The sequence below is a fragment of the Orcinus orca genome, chromosome 16 (genome assembly GCF_937001465.1).
Source record: "Orcinus orca chromosome 16, mOrcOrc1.1, whole genome shotgun sequence".
NCBI lineage: Eukaryota > Metazoa > Chordata > Mammalia > Artiodactyla > Delphinidae > Orcinus > Orcinus orca.
The window spans coordinates 36,608,401-36,634,646 of NC_064574.1; the positions used below are offsets into that span (position 1 = coordinate 36,608,401).

At 38.8% G+C, this 26,246-nt stretch overlaps 1 protein-coding gene and 1 pseudogene across 5 annotated transcripts in view; one reads left to right on the top strand and one right to left on the bottom strand.

Annotated features, from left to right (window-relative positions):
• Window positions 1–26,246, top strand: part of PLCB4 (phospholipase C beta 4) — a 428,120-nt gene that overhangs the window by 215,445 nt on the left and 186,429 nt on the right. The window lies entirely within an intron of this gene.
• Window positions 568–1,665, bottom strand: LOC101279733 (60S ribosomal protein L21-like; annotated as a pseudogene).

The following is a 26,246-nucleotide window of genomic DNA, read 5'->3' on the forward strand; positions in this document are numbered from 1 at the left end:
TCACTGTGTAAAAAAGTTATAGTACAGAACATGGTATAAATGATAAAACTTTGACAATGTGAGAGTAGTAGTTTGCTAGAGAAAAGTTGGGAGGTGGAAAGGGGAAGAATGTGAAAGGAGACAGAGGGACCCTAATCCCTCATTTTACAGAGAGAGCAAGATAGCACTGCCTCAATTTGGTGAGTTAAGAAGAGAGGTTTAAACTGTCTACAGATCAATTGAAAAACAAAATATTATATAATATTAGCAGTGGTGAAGAGAAGGAAAAAAAAGGGAATGGCATACTGTGGAGTCAAATGATAATTTTTAAGTTGACAAATCAAGAAACAGGGTTTTGAGCATATTATCTGGAGGTACACTTTCCAATTCAGTAGCTACTGGCCAGGTGAGGTTATTGAGCCATTGAAATGCGACTCATCCAAATTGAGATGTGCTATAAGGAAAATACACATCAGATTCCCAAGGCTTAGTATGAAAAAAACGAATGTTAAAATACCTCAGTCATTTTTAATATTGAATAATGTTGAACTGATAGTATTTTCAGTCTATTTAAATAGTATATTGCTAAAATTAATTTTACCATTTTCTTTTTGTTGTTTTTAATGTGTTACTAGAAAATTTAAAATTACATATGTGATTCGCTAGAGTTCTATTGAATAGTGCTGCCTCTAGAGAGGTATAGAGGTAGACTAGAGGAGTTGAAATCAGAAATGATCCATTTATTTGTACCATTGTGGGAGTGGACTGGTGTGATGGGAAAGGAAGCCTTTTTGTCTTATACTTTTATATCTTTTAGAAAATTGTTTTTTATTAAATATTGAGCAGTTTCGAAAGGATATTTGTAAAATATATGAAAAGCATGAGGAAGAACGAGATAATAAATATTCTTAATCACCACCCAGTTTAAGGAAACAAAGAAGCAAAAACAACCCACCATTTACATTGAAGGCATTTCTCCCTCCCACCCCAAGCTCCTGGACTGTTTTAATTTTTATTATTGTCATCATAATAAAAATAATCATATGCCTTTCAAGAAAGTTTTTAAGTGGAGGATATCTTTTTTTTTTTTTTTTTTTTTTACAGTCCAGGTCTTTTATCTTCTTTACATCCATCATACCATGAATTCATAGGGATTGGGCTCCAACAGTTCAGCCTCCTTTCCACTGGTTCTCACGAAGTGTGCTTCTCTGGGTAGGGCAGGCTGGCGCTTCAGTTGAACCCAAGTACCTTTCTCTTTGGCTTCCTTCTTTTTCTGATCATTTTCCTTCTCCTGTTTCAGGAATCTATATCAGCTCTTAGAGTGCTTAATATGCTTGATACACACGTTAATTCTCTTGGCAAGAATCTTGCCCTTAACTTGTTTGTTTACAATGATGCCAACAGCATGCGGGGTAACACGTAGACTCTCCCAGTTTTGCCGTGGTAACATTTGTGGGGCATTCCTTTTTGAACAGTGCCCGTTCCCTTGATATCTACAATATCACCTTTCTTGTAGATTCGCATGTATGTGACCAAAGGAACAACTCCATGTTCTCTAAAAGGCCTAGAGGACACGTAGTGGGTGCCCCTCTTCTTTCCCTTTGTGTTGGTCATTTTGGTGAGTTACTGGAAGATGGCGGTTCCGGCCAAAAGGCAGAATATATTGTATAGTTTTTTTGTTTGTTTGTTTGGGTAATTTGACAGTATTAAATTTTAAAATGGCTATGCTATTGGAATTAGTTGTTCCCTTTGAGAAATATGTTTTATGTGTTCCAAAAAATGCAAACTGCAAAGAAGTATGTAAAACTTGATGTCATTTTAATTTTTCTTAAAAACATGGATGTTTGTATATCTACTTTATAACTATGCATGTACACATACATATACATGTATATGCTGCCATACACATAGACATGATATATGTATGTATACACACGAACGTATGCATAGTCAGTACCTGGTAACATTGCTTATCTCTCATAAGTCTGATTGGAAGGGTATTTTCTTGTTTTACACATTTTCAGAGGCAGATGATCATGCAATTATAATTTTATTTACTTGGTGATAATTTTCTGTATTTTTCCACATGAAAATACTTGAAGAAATAAAATAAATATTTAAATATGTTTGAACAGTTAGGGCTTTTTTAGAAGAGAACACATTGCCTTAGAAGATAGGAAGCAACATGTTTTGAATTTTTTAAAAAAAAATGTTAAGTTACACAAAAAGTATTAAAGCCAACCTTTTTTTTCTCCCCCACCCCAAGTGTATTAGTCCAAGAGGCATGTGTTATCACTTTCAAACCAACCCTAAAGCTGATTCCTTATCTCATCCTTTCAGTCTAAGGCACTTGGAAAGAATACAGCAGTCTTCCTCCAGTGCTTCCTTTCCAACACAAAATTTAAGAAGCCTGTCAGCAAATCACATTAATGTAGTGAACTGTACTTCCCACAGGACAGTCAAAACAAAGGAGATGCATGAATCATTTTAATTTGATGAATGTAGGGCATGATATATAGGTAATGTTTACTTTTTCTCTAATTATACGTGTTCATGAGCACTGAAAAGAACCTTTTTTGCGGGGTGGGGGGCAGAGCGCCATGCAGCTTGTGTGATCTTGGTTCCCCAAGCAGGGATTGAACCTAGGCCACCGCAGTGAAAGCGCTGAGTCCTAACCACTGCACTGCCAGGGAATTCCCTGAAAAGATCTTTTTTACTTCATAAAATTACAAAGAAGAAATGAACTATTTACTTCAATCCTATCATCCAGACATAACCATTAATAATATTTTGTTATATTTATTTCTAGTATTTCCAGACATAAACATAAACTATATTTTGAAACTTTGGACATATCATGTGTATGTCTTCTGTTTTTTTCCCCAAAACCATTATATTTGGAGTGCTTTTTCATGGCATTGAATATTCTTCATAGGCATAGTTTTAATAACTTTGGAATAGATCATTTTAGAGAAATCAATGAAAAATATATTATGAGTTTAAATTGGAAATGAATATATTGCATTTTTATTGGGGTTGGGATTGAACATATTTGTTCTTCTAGGGGAGTTTTAGTATACAATTGATACCATAAGTGAAAAGATAATGAAATGTTTACCTTGTCATAATCAATAGCAATTTTCTTAGCTGTATTAGGTGAATGGAAGTCTTTATGGATGTGGAAGACATGTCCAGAGACATATCTTGAATGAAAACAGATGGTTGTACACTTCTGTACCCACCAATAGATGAAAAGGCGGAAACTTCATTAATGCAAAGTGGCGTGGAGCTGTAACCATGCATCTCAGGACAAAAATGAATCTAGATTCTGTTCTTGTCTCAAGGAGGCAGAAGGTTAAAGGCTTATCTTTGCCAGGCTGTTTACCCCTAACGGATGACTCATTAGGCATAAGCTAGCCTTGTCAAGGTGAATTCCACCGGTACCAAGTCTAATACGTATCATGAAAGATGGGATGTGTTAGTGGTTATGGAAAGGGGTGTGTGTGGAATTATATCTTCTGAGGTCAAGTGGATGAACGGGGTTGGATAGGTGGGGGAAGGAATTGTCTTTAGGATAGGTAGGAATCCAGGAGCTGGTACCACCTGAGGAGAACCACTGGATTTTTATTTTAGGTGGAAGATCAGAGACATTTACAAGGATTATAATAAGGAAGAGTGTGATAAGGCAAGATGGGAGGATCAAACAGGTAGTCAAATGAATGAGAGAGTGGAGAGAGGAACTTATAAAAATCAAAGCTCCCACCTCCCAGATGCCTTCTGTGGGCCAGCCACCTCTCTCCTGTGGGTGGAATGCGAGTCACCTGCTTAGGGGGGAGTGATGGAGGAATAGGCCGGGTTTCTTTTTACTTGGCATGTAAGGATAATAAGGTTGAAGGAAATGGGAAGGAAGGACATAGATTGAAGTAAACAGAGCCTTAATTATTAAAAGAGTTTGAAGAGTTGACATTGTCTGACATTTCAAGAGGAATTAAAGGCTCCTTTTAAATGATTCACAGAAGGTCATAGGATTGTTCACAGGTAGCCCCAGGAAGTTGCCCACCACTACTGGATATGGATGTGAACTCTTTATTCCTCTAAGATCCTGACCTCTGGGACAGACAGTGTATTCGCTGATGAAAAGTAAAACTACCTTCCCTTTGCATTAGGATTTGTAGGCTCCCTCTCAAGCTAGTTTAAGCAAGAAAAAGGGGAATTTATCAAAAGGATGCAGGGCTGTTTCCAGGGATCCCATGGTAAGAAAGGAAGAATCTGAAAATAGGAACTAAAAAGCTTTCAAGTATCCAGGCGGCAATTGATTTTCAGGTGCTCTCTTATCTCTGCTTCTCCAGTGCTATTTTTCTCTGTCCCCATTTCTCTTTCCACATGAGGTACAATGACGGTTCCAGGTGTTTACATCCCCTGGTTCAAGTAACTCATGACTGGCCCTCAGAAGTCTGACCCCAAATTCTCAAGAGAGGAAGAAGCTGATTGGCTCAGCTTGAGCACATGTATGTCCATCCTTGGTCCAGTCAGCTCTGGCCAGTGGTAAGGTCCTAGCACAAATATAGGTGCCATTGATATGCCATGGAAATGGGTCAGATAATAATTCTCAAAGAAGTTGTGGGCTCCATGGGCTCTCCAAAATTGACCACTACCACTGACCCCTTAGTAGATGTGGGGCAGGGGACATAGCCTTTCACCATCACTGTGTTTTCTTTTCCACCAAAAATAATATCTAGCTCCTTGCACTTGAAAATGTGGTCCATGAACCTGCAACATTAGCATCGCATGGGAACTTAGAAATGCAGACTCTTAAGCCCTACCCCAGACCTACTGAATCAGAATCTGACAGTTCACGAGATCTCCCAACAACTTTAGGACATACTATTTGAGGAATGCTGATTAGACAGAGGAGCAAATTAGGAACCACAGATTAGGGCTGTTAAAAGGGCTTCTTCCAGAGAGGGATGGCGGCCAAATTGTTTTGTCTGAACTTCAGCTGAGAGCCTTCCCCTGCCCTCACCTAAGCTTCCTTTTGAGTGCATTTCTGCTGGAAATTCAGCGTTCAGGATGAGGATGGAGAGAGATGCCAGTGTCTGTTGTGGGAACCATAGTGTATGTTGTCCTGTTTTGGCACTGAGAGGTGATCTGTGGGGTGAAAAAAGGAAAGAGAAAAGCAATAAAGGTGTTAATATCATCGTCAAAATGGAAGTATCGGCAAGCTTGCTTTTTTTTTTTTTAACATCTTTATTGGAGTATAATTGCCTTACAATGGTGTGTTAGTTTCTGCTTTATAACAAAGTGAATCAGCTATACATATACATATATCCCCATATCTCTTCCCTCTTGTGCCTCCCTCCCTCCCACCCTCCCTATCCCACCCTTCTAGGTGGTCACAAAGCACTGAGCTGATCTCCCTGTGCTATGTGGCTGCTTCCCACTAGCTATCTATTTTACATTTGGTAGTGTATATATGTCCATGCCACTCTCTCACTTTGTCCCAGCTTACCCTTCCCCCTCCCTGCGTCCTCAAGTCCGTTCTCTAGTAAGTCTGTGAATTGGTACAGCCACTATGGAAAACAGTATGGAGGTTCCTTAAAAAACTACAAATAGAACTACCATATGACCCAGCAATCCCACTACTGGGCATATACCCTGAGAAAACCATAATTCTAAAAGAGTCATGTACCAAAATGTTCATTACAGCTCTATTTACAATAGCCAGTAGATGGAAGCAACCTAAGTGTCCATCATCGGATGAATGGATAAAGAAGATGTGGCACATATATACAATGGTATATTACTCAGCCATAAAAAGAAACGAAATTGAGATATTTGTAGTGAGGTGGATGGACCTAGAGTCTGTCATACAAAGTGAAGTAAGTCAGAAAGAGAAAGACAAATACCGTATGCTAACACATATATATGGAATCTAAGAAATAAAAATGTCATGAAGAACCTAGGGGTAAAACGGGAATAAAGGCAAGCCTGCTTTTAATTAGGTAGTCATTATCTTGAAGTTAATAAATGTCACTTATATATTAAGTCACTAACCTACCTCTGTTTTTATGTCCAGCTCTGCACGTTTTTAAAGTCCCTAAAATGGCATCTTTTCATGAAGCTTGAGCTCTTTTTGAGCTAAACCAAAAACTTTTCATTATGGAGAAATTACTAGGTTGATTGTTTAGAATATAGATACCCTCAAGAAACTTACTAGGTAGAACATCTTTGTCAGCAATTCAGAAATCCATGCCATTAGCGTTTTGGACTTTGAAGTCTATAAAGATGAATTTCACACACTCTACTTTACAAGAATTCTATTTTCCTACTTTTCTCTTGTTTACTCCTTAAAATAATCCTGGGAACTGACGTGGGTCACGATAACCTGCCATTGCTGTTAAATCAAACTGCTCATTTGCAGGGAAACATTTATTATTTAGTAACTTAACCAGAAATCCATAAAAAAATACTTTCTTATAAAAATCCTTGCTTTGTAAACTGCCAGAAGTGACCAGATGGAAATAACAAGAATTTCTAGTTCTGCAGGCAAACAGGAAGCCCCACCTCAGTAGGACCCTGCTGACATGAATTCAGAACTTTTTTTTCCAACTTATTTTGTTGGAATAGAAGCATTTGGGTTTACCAGATCAGACTGGAATTTTTGAAGCCAACTGCTCTAATACCCTTGGTATTCCAGGTGACCAAATTTCTATATTCATTAAAAGAAAGTATCATTTTGTCTGATGGTTTAACATCCTTATATTGGATAGAAATATAGAAGTATCTGGAAATCTCTGAGTACTGTTTCTCATCCTTGGCTGCACATTGGAATCACTGGAGAGCTTTGACAACTACTGATACCTGAGCCACACCTCTGGAGATTCCCATGTAATTGCATGCAGCCTGGGCATAGGGATTTTTAAACCCTCTCCTCCAAGGAGAACCATCCAAGGTTGAACCATCATCTTATGGACCTGTTCATCAAACAGTCCCACTGAGGGGCATTTGCATGTACGCTTGTCAAAATGCAGACTCCCAGCTACCAGCCCAAGAGAATCAAACTCAATAGTTTGGGGACAACTTTAAGAATCTGTATCTTTAAGCAAGCCAAACTCTGTTGAGATTCCAATAGAGGAGACCCTTGGGCCACACTTAGAAACACTTTATTGGAGATTATTTCTAAAAAGAGAGTGACTGGAAGAACTGAAATGTGTTCAGTGTTGGGTTGTTAGGGATCCATCAGCAAGTGATTCAGGAATATTTTAAAAAGATGAAAAATCAGTAGTGTGATATAGGGACAAGACTCCTTGCGTAACGATAAAAGAGTGGAGTTCTGGGCCTCATTTTGCTTCTCTAACCAGTTCTGTGGCTCCAGGTAAGACACCCAGTTTCTCTGGTACTGAAGCTCTTTGCCTCTCAAATGAGGACCTTGGGAAAGATTAATCTCAGGTCACCTGAAGCTCCAATACTTGATGAGTTTCTGATAGTAAAGACTTTCTATTCTCATGAATTCTTACAGAAATTTCCAGCAGGACTCTTGATGTTTGCCCTAAAGCAGTGGGGCAACAAGCATAGTAGCTTCTCCATCACCTGGGCTCAAGAAATGCAAAGTCTTGAACCCTGCCCCAGACTTGCTGAAGCTGAATCTTTGAGAGTGAGGGCCACTGCTCCAAAAATAGTACTTGGAAAAAATAAAGTTGAGAAGTGTTCTTTTAATCTATAGTGAAGGAAAATCACCTCTATAAGTATGAACTTTTAACACTGTTTATAAATGTTACAATATCTTTGTTGGCAAGCTGATTCAAATTGAAGGGGAACTCTTAAAAAATACTGAACTCGGGCTTCCCTGGTGGCTCAGTGGTTGAGAGTCAGCCTGCCAATGCAGGGGACACGGGTTCGTGTCCCGGTCCGGGAGGATCCCACATGCCACAGAGTGGCTGGGCCCGTGAGCCATGGCTGCTGAGCCTGCGTGTCCGGAGCCTGTGCTCCGCAATGGGAGAGGCCACAACAGTGAGAGGCCCGCATACCGCAAAAAAAGAAAAAAAATACTGAAGTCTAGAGACTTGATACACCAAGTGTGGTCTCCTAACTGTCAACATCATCATCACCTGAGAATTTGTGAGAATTGCAGAATCTCTGGCTCCACCCCAGACATACTGAATCAGAATTTGCATTTTTTTTTGCTCAAGAAAATCGGATAATTTATTTGCAAGTTAAATTCTGAGAAACACTGTTCTAGATAAAGATGTTAAAACTGTAATGACAGGTTTCCTTACCTTCAAAATATTATTTATACGCCTATCAGTAATCAGTTCCTCCCACATACCTGTAGGCAAATCTAGGGGAAAAAATGTTCTTTTAAGTTTGTTCCGCACTTGTTTCAACTTAGTAATTGGTAGGTGTTGTCTTCCTTGTATTTTGAGGCATTTAAACCTTTTTTCCCATTCTTCCTTGAAGAAAGTTACTTAACACTTTTATTTTTTCTTCCTTTTTTTTTCTCTTTTGAAGCTGCCATCTCAGGCTGGATCCCTATATTACTTGAGAATATTTTTTAAACTTATTTTTCTGATATCTGACCCACTTCTCTAAGGTGGAGGATGAGCAGAGTATTGTTGAGTTGTTTTGTTTTTTATTTTATTTTGTTGTATATTGTGATTCATTGCTATGTCTGTAGCGGTCTCAATAAAATTATAAGTTTGAAGATTAACATTAAAGTGTAACAAATTATAAATTAGAAGATTAACATTGAATTGCAGAATTTCCTTTTGAAATGGAAAAATTCATTAAGGATCCATTAATTCCATCAGTAGAGCCTTCTACATTACCAATAAAGAAGAACGAGCCCTGTGCAGTGATCACCTTTGGATAGGCAGAGGCAACTCGAGATTTCACGATCAGAACAGGGCAGATTGGGTGTAAAATAGTTGGAAATGGAGCCCAGAACTGTGTGCATATTCTTGTGTGGCAACTTTTAAAAATAATTTTTAATCACTTTATCATTTAAGTATGCTAGTATAGCTCCTAGGTTTCAGGATATTTTCAGCCTTCTCAAAAAATAGGTGAGTTCTGAAAAAATTTTATTGGCTTCAAAATATAAGATGAAAGCTACAACAAAATGACTGTTTCATTAAATGTCTCCCAAATAAGACATTTCATTGTCAACTATTTTATCAACCATGACATTATCTCAACTTGTAACTTAAATCATCCTCGTGGACTTATATACCAACTACATCTGCTGTGAGTACCATTCAGTGTGTTTGATATGATTCAGGGTGATGCTAAAAAATAAGAATTTGTAGAACAACAAAGATCTTAAATCCCTGACCTGCCATGGTTAATTACTTCCTTTCTTCTTTTCTATGATTATTCCTTATCTACTTTCCTATTTAGAAGTAGAAATTGGTCAGGGTTTTCTGTTTGTTTTTGGTAAAAATAAAAATGTGCCATAAATGGGCAATTTTTGGTCAAGTTTTGTGGGATTGTTTTTCTCTAGAAAAGCGATTCTTGATCTTTTGGGGAATTAACTCATTTGAGAATCTCATGAAAGCTAAAGAAACTGCTCTAGAAACATGAAGGTATGCACGAAAATATACATTTGGGGCTGAAGGTTAATGTTTTAGTAAAGGCTCTTTGGATGACAAAAATTAGTAAAACAAACCAACAAATAAAATTAACTAATATGTTGACTTTCGGAGTTTTAAACAAGGAAAGGATAACTTTTTGGTTCACGTAGCTGGAAAGGTGCTTCAGATACAGCTGGTTCCAGGGTCTCATTAGTCTAATTGTACTGGACTTGGCTTCCTTTGTCCCTCTGACGTGCCTTCTCCTATGTTTGGACAGTTCTCTGACTTTACATGTTAGTCATTGATAGCTCTAGCATCAAACCTAGCAGAAGAAAGACTCTACTTCCCAGGTAGCTCAGATATATCAGATATCAAATGTATCACATATATCACAAGTGAACTTGTTAATCCCGATTGGTCAGATCCAATATTCTGTCCATTCCTTAGCCAGGCGCATTCCATCCCTCGCCATGGGAGATCCGAGCCCGGGTCACAAGCTGCACTTCTGGATTCAGTATCGCTGGGACCTCAGGAATGGAGAGCAGGAGAGGGGAGGACTTCAAGAAGAACATTATTAGGACACTCTTGTCAATGGAATGGGGAGTGATGTTAAGGGGCAAAGGCAACCAGAAGCCACTGCCATGAGCAACTCCTGCTTTAGAGATAAAGAAACCATCTAATTAGCTCAAGCCAACCTTTTTTTACTCCTATAGAGCCCAAAATACATGCACATCTTATTCATTCCTTTAATAAAAATGTACGGTGCACCTTCTGTACATGTATATTTTTCAACCATTCATCCATGACCCTTATCCTCACGGATGCATTTTTTTGAACTTGTCATCACATACCTTGTCTAAAATGCTGTGCTTGTGTTAGCATTTGAGCAGTGTGGGTAAGCACATTGTATTTCCTCAAGTATCTTACCTAGAAGTGTAAAAATGCAGGTATCTCAGTCCCTAAGCATCCAAACTTATTCCTAATACTTCAGGCTATGTTTGCCAAGCCTCATGGGAAGTTTGTCTTTAAACAAGTCTGCAGTACTTATTTTAGGCTTGACTAATGTGGTTCACTGTTAACATGAAATGAAAGATACATTTAAAATCCGCAAGTAGTGAACAACAGAAAACCTATGAGGGACATGCTAACAGTTATCAGAAGGTAAAAGGGTTTATGTTCTGTCTTCATTTGTCAGTCATGGGACTGATAGCTAGGGTTGGAATGGACAGAATACCTGGATCTGACCAGTTGGGATTAAACACAATTCTGAAACTTTATTTGAGATACCTGGGAAGTAGAGTCTGTCTTCTGCTAGGTTTGATACTATCAGATATCAGCCTGGAGCTGTCACCTATAAGAGATAATTTGTTTAACATCTATCCTCATTCCAACACAGTTAAAGAGGGCTGAGTGATACTGAAAACTTAGCAAAACAGTGGTAGCTTACTTTGGCCATGGATTGCTGAATTTAATGGGACCTTTCTGGAATGTTTAAATAATCCCATCTTTAAAGACCATGAGATGGGACTATTTTATAAATAAATTGGCCTTTTATATCAGCAGAGATGAAGTCAGGAAATGGAAACCACTCCAGGTGTTTCAAGCAGAAGAGATTTAATACAGGGGACTGGGTGCTTACAAAATGGCATGAAAGACTGAAGAATGAGGAATGTGTGTCCACCCCTGGACTTTTGAGTTCAAAGGCATGCCACTGTTGCTATTGCTGCCACAACTTCCTCTAAAACCTGTATCTTTCAGACCTTGCTTGCTAGGAGAAGAGCAGCAGGAAAATGGCCACTGTCTTTCAGATATTTAATTAGTGCTTCTAATTGGCTCCAATTCTAACCAGAACCCAGCTGCAAAGAAGTCTTAGAAATGTAATGTTTAGCTTTCTGGCCTCCCCAACCGAAGAAGGGTGGAATGGAGTACACAGACAATCTACAGTATATACTACAGCTTTTAAAAATGCAATCAGTTTCTCAAAGCGATATCTGCATTTCTGTGTTCATTGCAGCATTATTCAGAGTAGTCAAGATACGGAAACAACCTCAAGTGTCTGTCAGCAGATAAGTGGGTAAAGGAAACATGATACACACACACACACACACACACACTGGAATGTTATTCAGCCTTAAAATAGAAGGAAATCCTGCCATTTACAACATGGATAAATCTAGAGGACATTATGCTAAGTGAAATAAGCCAGACACAGAAAGATAAATACTGCATGATCTCACTTATATGTGGAATCTGAAAAAGTCAGACTCGTAAAAACAGTAGAATGGTGTTTGCTAGGGGCAGAGGGGTGGGGGAAATGGAGAGATGTTAGAGAGTACAAAGTTCCAGTTATATAGGATAAATACGTTCTGGAGACCTAATGTACAGCATGGCAACTATAATTCATGATACTGTATTGTATACTTGAAATTTACTGAGAGTAGATTTTACATGTTTTCACCACACAAAAGTACCAAAAGAAAAATGGTGACTATGTGAGGTGATAGATGTTAGCTTGATTGTGGTAACCATTTCACAATGTATACATATATCAAAACATCATATTATACACCTTAAATATACACAATTTTTATTTGTCAATTATACCTCAGTAAAGCTGGAAAAAAAATGGGTTTTCCTGGGATTTTATAATGAAATCCCATTTTTTGTTCAAGAGAAACCACCTATCTACTACAATTTTAAATAGTGTTAAGATTAGGCCTCAGTAAACAATGAACTGTATGTTTTCTTCTTTTTAAACTTTACATTTGAATTTACAGACAGTACAATTCACATTTTTGGTTTGAGTTATATGAGTTTTGCCAAATACATTGAGTCATGTAACCACTGACTGATAATTAGGGTACAGAGCAGTTCCATCACTCCGGAAAAATACTCTTCTGCTGCCTGTTTGTAGTTAAGCCCTTTCTACATCCTTAACCCCTAGCAACCGCTGATCTGCCCTCCATCATTAATAGCTTTGCGTTTTCCAGAATAGCATAGAAATGGAACCATACAATTTGTGTTGAATCCCACATTAGGACAGTGTATTTGAGTTTCTTCTCTGTTGTTTCTGATAAAGATAATCCATATATTATTGCTGAATCGTATTCCATTGTATGTATTTACCATTCCTGACTTTCATTTTGAGAGTATAAAAGTTTTGAGAGTGTCCTTTTATTTAAAATCTCCTTATATATTTTTAAATAGGTCTAATTTGCCTCTTAATCATGACAAAGAAATGAAGAAGACAAATGTCTTCCCTTTCCTGGATGACTTCAAACTAGATGTTCATCACGACAGTTCATCAAGTTATATAGTCTGATTATGATTCCTGAATAGGAACACGATAATTAGACAAATCTCAAGAACTGGAATTTTTTCTATTCTGCTAGTTAGACCAAGTGCCTAGACTGTATTAGGTGCCCATTCTTATCACTTCAATGAGTTTTCCAAAAGATGAAATACTTTTTAAATGAATTATTTGTTGATTGGTGCCAGATTAGAACTGAAAGGCCAGTGAAGGCCACCTAAATTTTTATTTGAAAAAGTAGAATCATTTTTGGCTTTATTCCCAAAGATCCTTTCCTGTAGAAAGGAAAGGCATATTTTGATGATTCAGCATATTTTGATGATTTCAGCATATTTTGATGATTCATTGTAGAAATGTGTTTATCAATTACAGTAGGAGAAAGCATTACCAGCTAACAGCTAAGAAAAGGAGAAAAGGTTACATCATTCAGTTTCAGGTTCCTAAAGGCATTAGTGGGCAGAATGTAATTAACCAGCTTTGGATTCATCCAGTCTGAGGACTTATCCCCCATCTCTTTTCTGAAGGGTTCGGTGATCATTCATTATCTCAAGTTTTTTGGTTTTGCATTTTAAATTTTATTTGAAAAGCAGAACCCTGATGGCACTGTGCTTTCTTAGGCTCAGTTGAACAGTCAGGGGTGAAGAAACCAAGAAGTTTTCTTATAATTACAATACCCCAGACATCCTGTGTGTTACATTCATTGTCTCATGACCTTATCCGGTAGGTAGTATTATTACCCACATTTAAGTGTTAAGAAAGCTGAGGTTAAAGGAAGTTAGGTAACTTTCCCAAGATTCACATAGCTCATCAAGAACTTGAACCCAGGGCTGCCTGGTAACAAAGTCTATGCTTTTAACCACTAACTTTTAGCTTTTCCATTGCAGTTAAACTATTTCGTATGTATCTAATTATGTGCATTTATCATTAAGATGATACCTGCTTATCCAGATTACTTACCTCCATCAATCATTTTTGAACAATGTGAAGTATGAGTAGGTAATACATCCTGCATAAAATATTTGTGGCCCAGTGAGATGACTAATTAGTAATCCTGAGCTTCTTCCAAGAAGGGTTGCCCATGTGCAACTTTAGTGGAGTTTTCTACAGCACTTGGGCCTGGAGTCAGAAGTCACATTTAATGTCCAGGCTAACCACATTAGTTGAGGCTTTTAGAGTGTGTGCTTATTGGATTTTAGAGGGATATGTTTTGACCTGATGTATAAAAACCTTCTTAATAACAGAACTTTGTTGCAGTGGGATTCTGCTATATTATTTGAAAATAATTTGATGAAACTAAATCAGATCAGGGACTTGTAGCTAAAGCATTCTAGGCACTTTAGTAGACATTTAAAAATGCTCTGCTAAAGAGGATGCTGATGGGCGATCAGAAATTCAAGATGGAGCATGACTAATGTCCTACACGCTGCCATGGTTATCATCATAAAGTGTCTACAAAGGGCTCCAACTTAGATGATCAAGCCACCTGACCCCCCAGTCAAACATAAGCCTGGACAAGATTGTTTTAGCATGTTCTACGTACATTTCATTGTGGCAAGTCATGTGCTTTCTAGGTTCTTTTGTGCAAAGCTAATAAGCTACAGGAGAGGCCGTTAATCAAATTGTTTTAGAGTGTATTCCATTTCTGAGGGTGAGTAGGCGTGACACGTTTCACTGTGAGCACACCCTTAATATTAAAAGATGGTCTAGGTTGATACCAGACAAGGTCAACTTGCTCTTGTGTCTAATGAAAATGTCCTCGCAGTTTGTTCACTGGGAGCAGTTAACTTGACTTAGCTTGTGAGCTTCTGGTTACAGGAATTATTTTTCTCATTTCGTTCTGCCTCTTGGTACATAGTACAGTATCTACACAGTAGGTACGTATATATATATATAGTATGTGTGTATGAGTGTAAAATACTTCAAAGTTACATGGGAGGAAATCCCATGTGATTCAGGGGAGGCTGAGAACTCTTCGGGGACTGGAAATCTTTGATTGCTTCAAATCCTCAGTTGGTATATATTTATTAAAGAGCAATGTATTGAATGTTTGGCATAGATAAATGTTTTGCAGGAGGGATAATGATATACTTGTTTTTGCAAAGCATACAATCAAGGGGGAAAGACCTGCAGATGGAGCCCAGCATGATTCTACTACTATGTTTATTATTAGTCCTGCCTAACATTTATTGAGCAATAATTAGATGTCAGACTCCTTCTAAGTCATTTCTGTATTAACTCATTTAATCCTCAAAACAGTCCTACTGAAGTAGGCATTATGATTATCTCCATTTTACAAATGAGGCATCTCAGGCTCAGAGACATTAAGTAACTCACAGAAGATCACACAGCCGTAAAAGGTGTAGTTGGGATTTGAATCCAGGCAGTCTGACTCCAGAGCCTCAACTTATATGTACTAGAGTCTACTTAAGTCATGGATAATGACTTAATTAGCCAAGTGAAGAAGGGGGAAGCAGATAGTGTAAGAGTATTGTGTTCGGATGGTATGTCATATACAGAATTGGGCACTGTGGTTGGGGAGTATGTGTGTGTGTTTGGGGTGGATGATAAAAGTATGATTGGAGAAACAGGTTATGTAAGTCTTCTTAAAGCTGTGTTGTTAAATGGATTTTTATCTTGTAGCTGGTAGTGGGCCATTGAAGGGTTTAATCAGGTGACATAATAAAACTTGCCTTTTTTATTGATGTATAATTGATTTACAATATTATGTTACTTTCAAGTGTACAGCAGAGTGATTCAGTTGTACATATATATATATATATATATATATATATATATTCTTTTTCAGAATCTTTTCCATAACAGTTTATTACAAGACATTGAATATAGTTCCCTGAGCTATACAGTAAGTTCTTGTTATCTTTTTTTTTTTTTTTGCGGTACGTGGGCCTCTTACTGTTGTGGCCTCTCCCATTGTGGAGCACAGGCTCTGGATGCGCAGGCTCAGCGACCATGGCTCACGGGCCTAGCCGCTCCGCAGCATGTGGGATCTTCCCAGACCAGGGCACGAACCCGTGTCCCCTGCATCGGCAGGTGGACTCTCAACCACTGCGCCACCAGGGAAGCCCTCTTGTTATCTTTTTTATATATAGTAGCATGTATCTGTTAATCCCAAACTCCTAATTTATCCTTTCCTCCCCCACTTTCCCCTTTGATAACCATAACTTTGTTTTCTATGACTGTGAGTCTGTTTCAGTTTTGCAAATAAATTCATTTGTATCATTCTTTTAGATTCCACATATTAGTGGTATCATATGATACTTGTCTTTCTCTGTCTGACTTACTTCACTTAGTATGATAATCTCTAGGTCCATCTGTGTAGTTGCAAATGACATTATTTCGTTCCTTTTTATGGCTGAGTAATATTCCATTGTATATATGTACCACATCTTCTTTATCCATTCGTCTGTCAATGGACATTTAGGTTGCTTCCATGTCTTTGCTATTATAAATAGTGCTGCTATGAAGACCAGGGTGCATGTATCTTTTCAAATTAGAGCTTTCGTCTTTTCCAGGTATATGCCCAGGAGTGGGAATGCTGGGTCATATGGCAACTCTATTTTTAGTTTTTTAAGGAAGCTCCATATTGTTTTCCATAGTGGCTGCACCAATTTACATTCCCACCAACAGTGTAGGAGGGTTCCCTTTTCTCCACAGCCTCTCCAGTATTTATTATTTGTAGACTTTTGGATGATGGCCATTCTGACCAGTTTGAGTCATCGTAGTTTTGATTTGTGTTTCTCTTATAATTAGGGATGTTAGCATCTTTTCATGTGCCTGTTGGCCATCTGCATGTCTTCTTTGGAGAAATATCTGCTTAGATCTTCTGCCCACTTTCTGATAAAACTTTCAGTTTTAGAAAAGTTAGTCGGCCTTCTGTCTAGACAATAAAGGGAAGGGTAGGGGACGGACTGCAGACAGAAAGATTAACTAGGAAGCTTTCCAGCAGCCCAGAAAAAGAGTGATGGACACTTAGCCTAGGCTGGGGGTGAGAAGGGGGCAGATTCAAGGGAGATCCAAGGGGTAGAATCAACAGGATTTCATGGGCAGGAGAGAAGTGTTAGAGGGAAGAGTTGCATTTAGAGTATTTTAAAGAATAAAATGTGAATTTCACAGTTCCTGTTCTAGGCCAGCGTTGTGTTGTTCTCATAGTTCATTTCCCTATAGGAAGGACAAGTTAAGTGTTAGAGGAATGAATGTACATGGTTTTCTATGGACTTCTGGTCTATTTGGTTTTCCTTTAGAATGTTTCTTGAATTCATGCTACTTGTGGCAGATTCTTTCAATAAACTTTTTATTCTTGAATTTTATTTTATTTTTTTATAAAGCATGTTCTTATTAGTTATCTATTTTATACATATTAGTGTATATATGTCAATCCCAATCTCCCAATTCATCCCCACCACCCCTGCTTTCCCCCTCAATAAACTTTTGATGCATGCAGCCTCTTATGAACAGCAGTGCTAATCCTGCTAATATGCCATTAGAAGAAGAATGAAATGTAAAAGTAAGATGAAAGGAATTATACAAGTCTTTTCTACACAGTGCTCCTTAGATGTTAAGATTGAACATGTCTTTTACCTGAAAATAATCATATTCTGACTTTGTTCTATTTCTATACATTCAAACACGTTTGAAATTACATATATATATATGAGCCTTCATGTGTATGATTGGGAACAACAAATTTATTTCCATCAGCCTTGGGTAATGTGTTTTTATAATGGGAAATTCTACCCTTAAACATACCACAGTGTTAAAGAGAAGAATATCATTTGTCCTATGAAAACCATGCCTTGTTCTTTTCCCCTATGCCTTGTTTCTGGAATACCCATCTGGGCAACAGAAGCTGTGTTTCATTTGAGGATTTCTCTTCTGGCTGATAGGTTTTATTTGTGGCTCAAGAGAGCAAATAAATGTATTATATAAATATCCCTCCTTATCTGAGGGTCTTGCTTCTTCTGTACAATCCAGGTTTTCAAATGGTAAAATTCTTGACTTATGTAATATTTTTAAAATCTGTGCTAATTTTTTGGTCCATTTCCTCCTTCTCCCTTTTAGCTTTGTAATACTCATTCATTCAAATGAAAGAAAAAGATATAACCATGATTAAGATGCGTGAAAATTTTTTTTCCAGTTTGGAATTCTTTGAATGCAATGGACGCTCTTTAGAATTTTACCATACGGAGGGAAATGCTGTGTCTAAAACCACAGGAACAATGTTTTATGATATTTCTTACGAGACAGCATTACTGGGGTAAGGGAGAAAGCAGGTGGCATAATATTAAATGGGACCATATTTATATCAGACTAGACTTAGAAGAAAGATAGCTAGCTATTTATGGAGTGCTAAGTCTGTCCAGATAACATGCTAACTGCCTTACAGGCATTATCTCATGTGACCTTCCAAAAAGGTGAGAAATATACTTATTTCTTCCCCAGTTGAGGGAAGTGATGTTGGGAAATTTATCTAGGCACACTTATCCAATGTCGTGAAAGGGAAGGATGGAGATGAATTTGGACCTAGCCTTTCCAATTTCAGAGTTTATTCTTTTAATCAATACACTGTAATTTAAGATACACGTGGGGCTATTTCAGGGGAGAACATGGTAGGGAGGTAGGGGAGAGGAAGGAGGGAAGGAAAAGAATGGGAGAGGCATTGCATAGGTTAAGCTAGCCTCTGTAACAAAGAGGGCCACAAATAGATAATGGCTCAAATATGGTAAAAGTTTATTTTTTGCTCATGTGACAGTACTGGGCAGATGAAGTGGTTGGTGGTGCTGCCACATGTTTTCGGTTTTTCAGTGATCCAGGCTGATGACAGCTCTGTCATCGTTAACTTGTAGCTTTCAAGTTCCCCCGGGGGATGATGCTGTCTGTCCTCCCCGAGGGGGGCAGAGTGCATGAGTGTGTGGAGGAGGATTTAATGGGCATGCCTAGTTACGACACATACCACTAACACACTCACAGGCCAGGACTCAGTCACATGGCTCTACCTGACTGCAGGGGAGGCAGGTAAATGTAGCCAGGTGTGGGTCCTAGAAGATGAGGAATGCATGGATTTGGCTGATTTGCCAGGAACCAATAATCAATCACGAGATCCTGTAAGACTCAAGTCTCCGTGCACACATTTATATTTTGTGTTCTCCCATGCTTTGTGAGAGAGCGATTATTTCTCTCATTTTACAAAGCAAATAATTGAGACCCCGGGAGTTGCCCAAGGTCATGTGGCTATTAAATAAATGGTAGAGCTGGAGCCCCAGCCTGGCTCCATGCTATCCCTGGGCCTGCTCTTTCTTCCCTTCACACCACACATGTTATTCGGTCTCTCACTCCCCGCCCCAGTCTAGTCCTTTGATAGGAAGCAATTCCAGAAAGCAAGATTCAAATCCCAATTAATTCTATGATTCTCAAAATATGGTCCACCAGCAATATCATGATCACCAGGGAGCTTGTTTGAAATGCGCAATTTCAGTCTCTACCCCAGACCTGCTGACTAATCCAGTCATTCCAACAGGCTCCCCAGGTAATCTGGAGGCAGGGGGAAGCCTGGGCTCCTGCAAGACAACTTCCCAACCCCATCTTGCTGTCTGACTATCATCTTTCATCTGTGCCTGGGAAAAAGTGGGTTCCCTCTGTTAGTCACAGGATATCACCAGTTGAGTAGAATTTCAGCCTTTATACGGAGTAAACATGTTTAACCTAGAAAGGATAACTTAGCAACGTAATATTGAATGACCGCTTAGCCCAATTTTTGAAAAGCATGAGCTGTCTCCATAGATAAGCCAAACAGGCCAGAACAAAACAGAAGAAAAGAGAACTTGTCTCTTTGGGTTAGTGGACAACAATTTGATTTTCTGAAAAGAGCAGCCTTTTTTTCTTTTGCTGAGAAGGTAAGAGTACTGAGCCCCTAGTTTTCCCACTGCAGTTGACAGTTAGGGCCCAAACAGATTAAAGACACACTCTCAAACCATCTGACCTCTGATTCCACATCTCCCGGGGCAGTCCCGTTCCTAGTGTATCAACTGTTAACCTTGCCCTACGGTTACAAAAAGGCCACTGCTGGTTAGATTGTTAATGGCTGATGAGTGTCAAGGAGGGTCTTTCTTGTGGTCAGACCCGTTCCCCCGTGAGTCTTATGACAATCATATCCTTACAGCCCCTTTCACTGAAGAGGAGGGGGGGAAGGGAGGTAAGCACCCAAGGGCCCCAAATGTCAGGATAGATGACCAGACGGCCTTCCTATCCAGGAGGAATGAAATCTGAAGTCCACGGCTGAAGGGACACGCAGCCAGGCACTACTGTTTTGAAACAATAAAATAAAACTTTTCCAGAGGCTTTGCAACCTTGATAATTTTACTCTGTGTATGTGATTTTTACATAAAACAAACAAGTCAGGAACAGTCCCACTGCTCTGGTGTATGACTGCGTGCAGCCACAACTACATGCTTATTGCCTTAGAAGGTAACTTTAGGCTATTTTTATTCAATTAAATCTCACAGGCCACTCAGAGCAAATGTTTGCATCTTGTTTTCTTGGAGATTTGGACATGGAGAATAGCAACTTGCTTAAGGTCAGAGCAAGTAGAATTCCAGCTACATGGAATCTCCCAGTTACAACTCTTACCTCTCAATTCATGGTGGGTAGGAGGGGTGGCTTGCAAACTGTAAGACTTTAATACATATCAGTGACCTTCTCTTATAAACGTAAATGCTCTGTAAATCAAGGAAGGTGTCTGCTGTTCTCATACTAGTGTATTTCATTACAGTCAAATTGAAAAAGAGTTGGTATTGATGTTCCATTGGCACTATTTCCAGGCAGGATTTGATTTACAAGAACAGTGTCATGCATGAGGGTGTATATTGCTTACATGGGACATCCAGAAACTAAGTGATTCTGTCTTAAGTTTTCAAGTAGTTTTACTTAAGGGAAGCATGGAAAATTTATTTATGATGTCCCAAAATTGCATTTTAGGAAAGGTTTGAATGAAGACGTTTGCTTGCTAATTCACCCATGGTTATTCCAACAGGCTCTCTCTTCACATTCATAGCAGCCTTCATGACATGCTTTACGCATTGCTGAGCACTGTGCTTAGTCCTCTGTATGCACTTACCTAATACCACCCTAACGAGGACTTATCAGGTAGATATTACCTCTAGCATACAGCTTGAGGGGGCTGCCAGGATCTCACAGCTCACAGAAAGGTGAGCTGGGGTTCCAGTGTCATCGAATGTAGTAATCAGAAACCCAATGGCAGCTGGCAAGCAAAATAAACATCATTCGTATGTGCCATGCCTGCAGCCACTCAGCTCACTCATGCAATACCTGTTCATTCACTCATTTATTTCTTTTCATTTGTTTAACAAACATGTACTGAGAACTTGCCATGCACCAGGAGGACACCAAAATGAGAAAGATTCACAGGTCCTGCCCTCATGGAGTTCCCCACCTAGTATTTTATTAGAAGTTGTATTGTATTTTCTTCCTTGGTGGTTGCATTTATGTAACACAGATATGTTGTATGCTGGATGGCTTCAATTAGGGAGGATGGCTAATAACTTTATGAAACTATGAGCGCCAAAATTTAGGATGTGGCATTTGGCTAGAGAATGGGAAACTCTCTAAGGACAGATTGCAAAATTAAACCTAAAGTAAATAATTTGCTTACTAATTTATCCTTTTTCCTATATGTTTCATCTGTATTCCTTTATCTGCGAGAATTGATGCTTCTGATGTGTAAGGTATTGTATGCAAAGATAAATTCAGTTTCCCATGCATCTAAAATTTCTTTCAGGCTTAGACCTGAGCTTGAAATAATGATAGTGCTAGATGGAAAGGTTTGTTGCCTTGGAGAGGTATGTATGAAGTGCTATGCGATTCAAGGCAAGAGAGAATTAGAGAAAACTTCTAGGGGGAAGTGACATTTGAGCCAGACTTCAAAGGATATACTGGATTATAAGATGGGGAGACCGGTGGGGTGCGGGTTCATTTGAGGCAGAGAGAACTGTAGAAAGGAAAGTACAGAGAAGAGGGACTAGCAAGAAATTAACCTGAACTTTGAGATATGAGAGTTACTTCAGAGGGTATTAATGATTGACTTACTAAGCAACTTCCTAGGGCTCATCATCGTGTTGATAATCTCTTACGGAGACTGGAGAATTTAAAAAATCTAAATAAGAAATGATCACCTAAAAAATTTAGAAAGTACATAAAATTATGAAAAGAAAAACTCAGCAAGAAACCTTCACCCGAATGAAGCCACTGACTAACATTTGAATATTTTCCTTCAAGTCTTTTGTATTTTGTTTCTATACATCTTTGTGAATAGTTGAAATCATGTATTACATTCTACGTTTTCATTTTAAATAATACCAGCATTTACCTGTGTTATGAAGAAGCTCTTAGAAACCGTCACATTGAATGGCCTTGTACCATTGCCTGGGTTTGTCACAGTTGACTTTACCCCACCCTATTGTTAGACGTTTAGGGTGTTCCGTGTTCTCCACTACTTTTGTATTTTGCAGATGGTAAAGCCAAGGCACTTTAAGAAGGTGAGGGGGGTGGCTACTTGTTTGGTTGCTAGGAGCCAGAAGGAACCCAAAGACTCAGTACACAAAGCTCAGCCCTGTTACTAGAGGTTCTGGGGGTAAAGACTAATTAGCTATTGAAGTTCATGTTCTGAGAAGTGTGGCCTAAGTGGGCCACTGACCTTCTGACTCCCAGGAAGGAGATTCCATTGACTGTCAGGCTCAAAGCCATTTGGTTACTCCTCCCATTTCCCAGGGTAGTTTGGATTGTTAGGAAAGGACCAAACCATTAACTCTTCGAATTGGATTTCCAGGTTGGGAAGAGGAAGCAGGAAGACCTATCAAAGGACAAAGATGTTCTGCTCACCCTCTTTGACCTGAAAGATGGAAGGGGCAGAAGGGAAGGTGGGAGTCTGTCCTAAATTGAGTGGGTTTCTCATCACCTGTTAGTTGGAGTTGGCAACCAGAGAAGCATTCTCTTTAGGAAGAAACATGGCGAGAAAACTCATACATGTCTTGCTTGGATTTTTAATGTTGCCGCATACCCGTGTTTGTGACTTATTCATTGTATGCTGTGAGCCTGGCTTGCTTTTCATGGGCCCTTTTTACCTTTGGCCCCATCTTTCCTTTATGACCATTCACTCTAAGAGCAGATAACTGCATTGGAGGGAAGCACAGGTTCCCATGGATCATGCCGCAGTCAGTTCAGCTATTAAATCCATCGTAAATCCCGGCAGACGGCGGTGTATCAGCAGTGTGGTTGTGTATGATGAATGTGTGGTCATAATAACAGTGCCTGGAGGCCTACTCGTGTTATAGTTCAGCAAAGGAAGGAGACAGGAAGGAGACTGTTAGCTTAGGGTAAAGAAACATCTGCTCCATGAGACCAAAAAAAAAAAAACAAAACAAAAGAGGTATACCACATTTTACATAATAGATGCTGTTTTGAAACTTTCTTTGGAATTAATTTCCCATATTAAATCATGCTTCAAACCTCCTTAGGAACTACCCCCCCTTTTTATTTTTATTTTTTTTGGCTGCGTTGCGTCTTCATTGCTACACGTGGGCTTTCTGGGTTTCTCTAGTTGGGGCGAGCGGGGGCTACTGTTCATTGCAGTGTGTGGGCTTCTCATTGTGGTGGCTTCTCTTGTTGCGGAGCATGGGCTCTAGGTGCGTGGGCTTCAGCAGTTGTGGCACGTGGGCTTCAGTAGTTGTGGCTCGCAGGCTCTAGAGCACAGGCTCAGTAGTTGTGGCGCACGGGTTTAGTTGCTCCACAGCATGTGGGATCTTCCCAGGCCAGGGATCAAACCCGTGTCCCCTGCATTGGCAAGTGGATTCTTAACCACTGTGCCACCAGGGAAGTCCCAGGAAGTTCACTTTTTACAAGAACCATTCTATTAATTTTTTGAGAGAAAGCAGAATTTCTTAAAAGCCTACTAACTCTGAGATGAAGCTGCCTTCATTCAAATCTTGGCTCCATCATTTAATATCTTTGTGACTTTGGACAAATGATTGTATTGCTCGAGGCCTTCATTTCCCTATCTGCAAAACACACACAATAATAGCACCTATGGCATAAAGTATTTATACAGATTTGATGTGCGAAAACATTTTAAAATACAGAATATGAAATAAGATTCAAAACTTAAAACTGTGACTGTAATATAAATATATGTTAAATATAAAAATAATCTGTCAGTTATTATGCAAGTGATATTATGCACATAAAATGAAATTTGGAACAATATTGTTCTTACTATGAGCCAGGTCTATAGGGCTAGGCACATCAGTACATTCAAAATAATTCATGGTATATTAGGTTAAAAGGATGAAATGAAAACAATCCAGAGTAGGAGAGTTTCAAAGTAATTCAACTGATCTGTGAAGCTAAATAGGTATATAAACACAATTGAATTCTAAATTTTTTACACTTATGTTTATCATATAATATTTTATTACCCAAGTTTGCTCTAAAGGTGTAGTTCTTATATTTAAATGATAGTATATATTTACTTTGAAATGTGGAGCTGAATGATTTTGTAAAATTAAATTGGGGATGAGTTCAATTTTAGGTTCCCAGGAAAACTGTCTATGGTTAGATGGCTATAGTTCCCTTCCATTTAGTTTAACTGGAAAAAAAGTGGGTATTGGTGCATTAAACACCCTCTAAAATTTCAATAAGTATTACATGACTACTTTATCTATCTATATGTAAATTTACAAACAATGTCAGCCATCTGAGTTAAACAGAAAGTAAAACACCCAGGAGGGAAAAATATATCTAAATGTTATAAAATGGCTGTTATACAATCCCTGCTATAAAATGTTATTATAAAATTCAGATGCCCTCACTCAGAGCCTTCCTGATTCATATTTATCACATAATCTTTACCTTACTTATTCTTCTGAACAGAATAGGAGCCGTAAATAAAAAAAATTTGGGAGAAAGCAAAGCCTGACATCAAAAGAGATATGGAGTAAAATGTAGACACATAACTTTGTTATCACATAGCTAATCACCAGGTCATTTCTTTCCTCATTCTATTATTCACTCCTCTTTCAAAGATTCTCTAATCACCTGTGAAAATACCAGTCACCCTGCTAGGCACAAGGTTTAGAGAAGCAGGTGTGGTAGATTCAAAGCTAACTAAGAAACAGACCTTTCTGTGTCAAGTTGCTTGCAGTCAAGTGGACAGATTGTGTTCATAATAATTAGTGTCATCCAGAAAAGTAATGTTACAGTTTTAAGTCCTTGCTTTAAGTAGTCACAGATAGTTGACTTTAATTTTGTTGTACTCTCATACTCACGCCCTGGATTGCTTTCCTAGCTTCTAATTACTCCCTTTTTTTCCCCTGGATACCTTTTTTTCTTCCCTGTATCTCGTTAGTCCTCTTTAATAGCATCTTTTATATAACATAGTCAGGATGCCCAGTGACTCACTAGAGTCATGTAGAAAACTCCCATCCTATTCATCCTTATTTTAGCAGATGTATCAGTTAATTTTTGCTGGGTAACAAACCACCCCAAATTTTTATGGATTTAAAAAACAATCATGTTTTATTTTTCATAATTCAGTGTGCTGGTTGGGCAGGTTTACTAGTCTGGGCTGGCTCAGCTAGGACTGGATGATCTAGGATGGTCTTTCTCACATACTTGAGGCCTCAGCTGGGATGACTGAGTTGATGGAAGCTTCTTGCCATGTAGCCTCTCATCTTCCAGCAGTCTTTCTCAGTTTTTCTAACGTGGTAGTTTCAGGGTTCCAAAGAGACACAAGAAAGGAAACCCCAACATGCAAATGATTTCATGCCTCTGATTTGCATCAAAGCAAGTCACATGCCCAAACCCAGATCCAAGATCCACGTGGAAAAATAGTCTCTGCACCTTGATGGAGAAGCTGCAGAGTCGCAATGCAAAGGGGTACAATACAGGGAGGGAAAGACTTTGTGGCTCTTTTTGCAAATGGTCTGCCATGCCCAGAGAAGGAGCAGCCCAGGAGGGACACCCATCCTCTTCACCAGAGCCTGTTGTCTAGAACTAGTCATCTAGCCCCCACTGAGGATGGTTGCAAAGAACAATGGAGAGTAAAGCCTTCTGAGCAGTTAGATATCACATTTGTCTCAAATGACAGAGTTATACCTTACTTAATTTACTCTTAACAAAATTCATTTGAGCCTTTGAGAGTCATAGTCAAACACCATGAGTTTCCATCTTTAGCCTTTCAGTGGTTGGAGGTGGGTCTTCTAATAGCTATGGATTTGAGGGAGGGAGGAGGGTGTAGGAAGTGTTTTACATTTTCACAAGCAAAATGGTGATTTGCCTGTCACCTGTCATGCAGTCTTCCAACC